The sequence below is a fragment of the Cervus canadensis genome, chromosome 24 (assembly GCF_019320065.1).
Source record: "Cervus canadensis isolate Bull #8, Minnesota chromosome 24, ASM1932006v1, whole genome shotgun sequence".
NCBI lineage: Eukaryota > Metazoa > Chordata > Mammalia > Artiodactyla > Cervidae > Cervus > Cervus canadensis.
This window is the reverse complement of record NC_057409.1, coordinates 16,655,058-16,662,602: the sequence shown is the minus strand read 5'-3', so window position 1 is coordinate 16,662,602 and position 7,545 is coordinate 16,655,058.

Below are 7,545 nucleotides of genomic sequence, written 5' to 3'. Positions count from 1 at the left end.
GTGGTGGTGGGGGCTGAGGGGTGCGCCTCCACCCTGTAGACTGGGCAGGTGTCCCTGGGGACTGGGGGAGGTTGCAAGTGGACATGCAGGAGGCAGGCAGGAGAAGCTCTTGGGCCATGACATCTGGCCCTGCTCCGTGGTTCAGCCAAGGAACGTAGGTGTCCCCTTCTTCCCTCCCTCAAGTCCTCACGTCACCCCAAACCAGGTGGATTCACCTCTTACAGGCAAGGGAGGAGGAAAGAGCCCGGAGATTATGCAGCTTGCCCAAGGTCAGGCTGCTTTTTTAGTGCCTATAAACCACCCGTTCAGTTCCACACGGAAGATGACATCATTATTGCTTGTCCTTAAGCACAAGAACAGTATTATGTTCTCCACAATTTCTGGGCAATTAGTAACCATCTTGGGCCTGAGCTGAGGTTTGGCGTGAGTCACAGGCTCACATTCTGCAGAAAAGCAGGGGATGGGATCTGTGGCTAGTAGAGCCCAAGGGTGTGACCCAGGTCCTGCCTTGCGGACAGAATGGGTGCCCACAACCTTGGCTCACAGGCTCTGTCATCCTGCGAAGGACATAAAAGATTCAAATTAACACAGACACACATTCTCAATTCCAAAGTCAATCTTGCAAAGATGTCATGTCCTATTACAGTCCCCAATTTAAATGCAATGCAATCACGATTAAAATGCTGACATTTAACTGACAGATTCAGTTCTTTCAGGGAAAGTAAACATGGGGAGTGGACAGGTAAATCCTGAAAAGAGAACGGTTTGCAGATGTAAAACATAATTTAAGAGTTTGGTGTAGTGAAGCAAAAGATCAGTGAGACACCATGGAGGGTCCAGAAGTTGACTTAAAATAACAAGAGTTAGGTTGTTGACTTAGGTTAGTGGAGGATGTCTGGGTTCTTTTTATTGGAACTGACTAGTCATCTTGACAAAAAATTAACCTGGGTCCTACTTCCCTGTACAAAATTAATTCAAACTTTTTAGGCATGAAATGAAGCTATAAAAGTACTTGAGATGGTTTAAAAGATCATCTTAGAGGAGGGCCATCTTTTTAAGCATGATACCCACGAATTACAAGTTGGACTTCAGTCGCTCAGTGATGTCCGACTCTTTGCGACCCCATGAACTGCAGCACGCCAGGGCTCCCTGTCCGTCACCAACTCTCGGGGTTTACCCAAACTCATGTCCATTGAGTCGGTGATGCCATCTAACCATCTCATCCTCTGTCATCCCTTTCTCCTCCTGCCTTCAGTCTCCCAACATCAGGGTCTTTTCAAATGAGTCAGCTCTTCGCATCAGGTGGCCAAAATACTGGAGTTTCAGCATTAGCATCAGTCCTTCCAATGAACACCCAGGACTGATTTCCCTTAGGACAAACTGGTTGGATCTCCTTGCTGTCCAAGGGACTCTCAAGAGTCTTCTCTAACACCACAGTTCAAAAGCATCAATTCTTTCTGCTCAGCCCTCTCTATAGTCCAACTCTCACATCCATACATGACTACTGGAAAAACCATAGCCTTGACTGGACAGACCTTTGTTGACAAAGTAATGTCTCTGCTTTTTAATATGCTATCTAGGTTGGTCATAACTTTCCTTCCAAGGAGTAAGAGTCTTTTAATTTCATGGCTGCAGTCACCATCTGAAGTGATTTTGGAACCCAAAAAAATAAAGTCAGCCACTGTTTTCACTGTTTCCCCATCCATTTGGCATGAAGTGATGGGACCAGATGCCATGATCTTAGTTTTCTGAATGTTGAGCTTTAAGCCAACTATTTCACTCTCCTCTTTCACTTTCATCAAGAGGCTCTTTAGTTCTTCACTTTCCGCCATAAGGGTGATGTCATCTGCATATCTGAGGTTATTGATATTTCTCCTGGCAATCTTGATTCCAGCTTGTGCTTCATCCATCCCAGAGTTTCTCATGATGTACTCTGCATATAAGTTAAATAAGCAGGGTGACAATATACAGCCTTGATATACTCCTTTTCCTATTTGGAACCAGTCTGTTGTTCCATGTCCAGTTCTAACTGTTGCTTCCTGACCTGCATACAGTTTTGGACTAATGAAAAGTTAAAAATTATATGCAACAGGACATACCACAAAGTCAAGTTTTATAAGTGGCAAACTAGGGGAGATACTTGATTAACAAACATTGGACATAAGAGGGTTATTTTCCTTAATATGCTAAGTTCTTATAAATTAATATGAAAAATGAGCAACCCAATAGATAAAGTAGCAAAGAATATAGAAGGAAACTCAGAGAAATACAAATGGATCATTGTGCAAACAGGAACAGATGTTTAATCACAGTTACATAGAAAATACAAATCAAAACTAGGAAGATACAATCTGCAATAAGTCTGGGGTTTTTTATTAATAAAAATATTTTTATTCTGAAGCATTTCATGTGTTCAGATTACTATATGTGAATTGCCAGCATGTAAGGTTTTTTGTTGTTGTTTTTTTTTTTTTAAGCATGTAAGTTTTGAAGCAGGCTTCCCAGGTGGCAAAACAGTGGTAAGGAATCCACCTGCCTTGAGTGCAGGAGACTCAAGAGGTGTGGGTTTGATCCCTGGGTTGGGAAGATCTCCTGGAGTAGGAAATGGCAACCTGTTCTGTATTCTTGCCTGGAAAATTGCAAGGACAGAGGAGCCTGGTGGGTTGCACATGATCATAGAGTCGGACATGACTGAGCGACTGAGCACACAGTTATGATGCTCAATGACCCCACAGTCAACTCAAGAAGCAGAAGCCTGCCAGTATCACTGGATTCTTTGTATGTACTGCTCCCCTTGCTGCTGAGTAACAAACCACCCCAGGACTGAATTCTGCAGGATGGCTGAGAGCCACACTGACTGAAAGTCCTTGTGGGCTACCTGCTCCCATTCTCTTTGCATTCAGCTGGAGGCTAAGCTGGGCTGGACCATCAAGAATGACCCCTGCTCTCCAGGGTGTGGCTCTGAACAGCTGCCAGTCAATACCCTGGCCTTCCTTTACAGCTTGGCAACTGAGCACCAGATGAGAGGAAGCGTAAGCTGCCAGTCCTTTTAAGCCTGGAATCCGAAGTTCCAGAGCATTACTTCAACTTTTTATTGATCAAAGCAAGTCACCAAACTAGCTCCTATTTGAGTGGAGGAGTAGTAGACCACCTCCAGATATGGGGCAAGACACACATGCTCAGAGGTGCAACAAATTGTTGGCTCCCATATTCCAAGGCTTTCATGTCATCCCAGTCTCTACTCTCCCCACCACCTCTATATCCTGTGAGAGATATTAAAAATATTAATACATCTACTCTTAGATTCAAGAACAATCACAAAAGCATATTGATTTTCCATCTCTTAGCCAATCTCCTTGTATTAATTAACCAATCCAGGTTAACTCTACTCCTGAGTTTCTCCACTTTCCTTTATAAGTGTTTATAACCACATATCTGTGAAGCCCTTAATGTAATTTTGCTTAGATCTGACTATTGTAAAAGCAGTAATAAAGTGCTTGTATTGTTCTCTGATTTGTTTTCCTCCCTTCAGCCTTGTATATCTAAGATTCATCCATATTGACACCTATAATAGCATTTAATTCATTTGTACTGCTGTGTATCAATCCATTATGTGCATGTATCATGTAATGGCCTATTCTAACAGTGACTATTTGGCTTCTTTCTGCTTTTTTTTTTCTTTTTTTACTATTACAACAATACGTTAATGAATATTTCTTTAGTAAGGCTTCTGTCCACCTCTGCAGGGGTTTCCCTATTAAGTATATGTAGAAAGGCAATCCTTGGGTCATGCAGTATGCAAACGTTCAACTCACAAAAATCCTACCAGTTGTTTCTTATAAGGAGTTGAACTGATGAACATTCCCACTTGTACCTCATAGGCATCCTTTTCATTCCCAGTTCTTGCTGTTTGTTATTTTTAGTGGCTTGGTCATTTCCAACTCTTCTGCAACCCCATGGGCTGTATGCAGCCTGCCAGGCTTCTCTGCCCATGAGATTCTCCAGGCAAGAATACTGGAGTGGGTTGCCATGCCCTCCTCTAGGCGACATTCCCGGCCCGGGGATTGAACCTTGGTCTCCTGAGTTGTCAGCAGATTCTTTACCTACTGTCTGAGCCGCCAGGGTTGCTCCCAAGTTCTTGCCAACACTTCATGTTAACAACCCTTGAGATTTTTTTGTTAATGGATTGAGAGCAAAATGATATTCATTATGGTTTTAACTTTAATTTCCCTGATTACTAGGAAAGTTTCCCTGATCATTGGGTCAAGTTTCACATGTGTATCAGACCTTTCTTATAAAATGTCTGTGTTCTTTGGCCTTTTTCTATTGGATGCTTCATTTTCTTCTTATCAACTTATAGAAGTTCTTTATATATTTTACAAGCTTTATCACTGCTTTATCACTGATGTATGGAGAATACCCAAATTTGTGACTTGTCTGCTCACTTTCTTTGTGGCCTCTTCAATGAGCAGAAATCAATTTTTTGGCCATGCTACAAGGCATGTGGGATCTTAGTTCCCTGACCAGGGATGAACCCAAGCCCTCTGCGTTGGAAGAGTAGAATCTTAATCACAAGACTGCCAGAAAAGTCCCTATTGATTTTAATGTAGTCAGATATATCCATCTCTTTCTTTCTTTTTGGCTGCACCATGCTGCTTGCAGGATCTTAGTTACATGACCAGGGATTGAACCTGTGCCCGTAGTGAGGGAAGCTCAGAGTCCTAACCCCTGGACCACCAGGGAATTCCCTCCATCCTTTTCTTTATGGTTAGGGTTTATTGAACCTTGTTTTAGAAATCCTTCCTATCCGAAGAATGGAGAGAGATTATCCTAAATTTTCTTCTATTCCTCTTAAAGTTTTGTATGGTACATTTTAAAATCCCCTGGAATTTATTCCTTGGTGTGGTGTGAGGTAGGGATATTCTCTTGTTCTGTTTGTGGTGGGGTTTTTTCTTTTCCTCCTTGAGCTACAGTGTCTGCATTGATCTGGCTTCCACATGAATAAGGTCTATTTCTAGCCTCTCCAATCTGTCCTATTGGTTTATTCTTTGAACTATAAACACACTTAAAATAAGGTGTGCACATCTGACAAGTGCAAGTCTCCCACCTTGGTTTTCTCCAGCAGTGCCATGACTATGCTTTATTTTCATATGCATTTTAGGAAAGATTTATCAAGTTCTATGAAACATTCTGTTGAGGTTTTTATTGGACTTGTATTAAATCTATGGATCCTCTTGGGGAGAACTGAAATTGTCATGATACTGACTGTCCTGATCCATGAACATGGTATTTTTAAAACTTATTTGGATTTTTCATATTTTCCTATATAATTTCATACTTTCCCCAGTAGAGGTTTTGCACAGCTTTCATTAGGTTATTCCCAAATCTCTTATGCAGTTGATACTATAATTAATAACTACAATATCAATTTGTTGCTAGTGTGCAGAAATGTAATTTATTTTTGACTATTGATCCAGCAAATTTGCCAAGCCATCTTTCTCATTCTAAGAGACTGCCTAAGTATTCTTTTGTGTTTTCTGTATGAGCAACTGTATTGATTATAAGTAGATTGTATTTCTTCCATTCAAATAATTAAAATTTTTATTATTTCTTTTTCTTATCCTACCTCACTGACTAGAAACTCTGCTACCATGGAGGTAGTTGCAAATCTTATTTTGTTCTCAATTTTAAAGAGAATTCACTTTGAGTGTAGGTCCACCCCTGGAGAAGGGAATGGCTACCCACCCCAGTATTGTTGCCTGGAGAATTCCATGGACAAAGGAGCCTGTTGGGTTACAGTCCATGGGGTGGCAAACAGTCAGACACAATTTGAGCATGCATGTAAATCAGCTATTAATGCTACTCATCTTATTAAAGTAAAACAGAAAAAACATGTAGCCATATGAATAAATGCAGAAAAAACATTTGATAAAAGAATTCAACATGTATCCTTGATTAAAAATAAAAATTAGAACTAGAAGGCAACTTCTTTAATTAACCTCAAAAAAGTAATCTTTCAGTGTTTACACTAGAAAGGACAAAAGTGAAAGTGTTGGTCACGAGTTGTGTCTGACTCTTTGCGACTCCATGGACTTGTAGCCCACCAGGCTCCTCTTTCCATGGGATTTTCCAGACAAGAATACTGGAGTGGGTTGCCATTTCCTCCTCTAGGGCGTCTTTCCAACCCAGGGATCGAACATGCATCTCCTGCATTGGCAGGTGGATTCTTTACCACTGCACCACCTGGGAATCCCAATAACTGATTTAGTCACAATGTATTATCTTGTTTCTATGCTATCAGATTCTGTTTGCAAATATTTTGTTTAGGAGTTTTAGATATGCTTATTATTAAGACTGACTTATAATTTTCCTTTTTCACACTGTCCTTGTCAGACTTTTATGTTAAAGTTTTGCTGGTCTAATAGCATGGTTAGGAGAGATTGGTTTTCTGGTTTTAATTTTAATAATACCCACTCTTCCTAAGTGTGTATAAGCCTTCTTGCATCAATAGTGGCAGTAAATTGACTTGACAAGAATCAGATCTTAAAATTTCAAATTTTAAAATGTGATGTGTTTGACCCAGCCATTCCACCCCAGGGAATTTATCCTATGGGTATACTCAAACAAGTATACAGAAATATATGTACAAGGATATTTATTGTTGTAATAGCAAGAAACTGAAGACCAAACCAAAGATCTCCAAATGAAGAATGAACTTTGAAAAGAAAAGTGCAGTATTTTGTCATCAGTGCAAAGAATCAGGTAGATCTATTTGTGCTGATGTGTGAAGTTCTATAAGATCTGTAATTAGGATAAAGCAGGTGGCAGAGCAAGGAAAAATAAAATTATATATATATGCCATTTGTGAACTTTCTAAAAACTAGCTCTGTGGAGGTGCATATACTACTTTTGGAAAGATTTGCTTTTTTTTGCCGTACCACGCGGCATGTGGGATCTTAGTTCCCTGACCAGGTATCAAGCGTGCACCCATTGTGGTGAAAGAGTGAATTCTTAACCGCTGGACTGCCAGGGAAACCCCTGAACAGAGTCTCAAAGCCTTGTAACAACCAGTTACCTCTGGAGAACAGAACGGGCTGGGAGCTGTAAGACGTTAATCCTTCCACATCACGAAGATGTGCTCTTTTGATATTTTAAGTGTGTGCATGACTCGGCAAGTATATACCCTGCAGCTGGGTTGGAGGAGGGCCTGACAGCAGAGGGGAGGCCTCACTGTCAGCTAACCGCACAGTTTCATCTGTTTCCGCTCTGGCCCTTGAGATCTGTCCCCCATCCTAGAAAGGAAGGAAGCCCTGCGTTAGTCCCAGGTTGGCCAGTAGAGCGGTTGGAAATGTTAAGCTGACATAAGTAGGAAGCTCTAACCTCTTGCAAGCGTTGCTATGGAAACCAGAGCCTGGGTGGTCTCCATGGAAACCATTCTCAGCCTTCTGCCTGAAGGAGTTACCACCCACTGGTGCTAGAGTCTTACTTATAAGAGACCTCAGAGCATCAGTAAATGCTTAGGGAGGGAATGCTAGACAGGCTTCT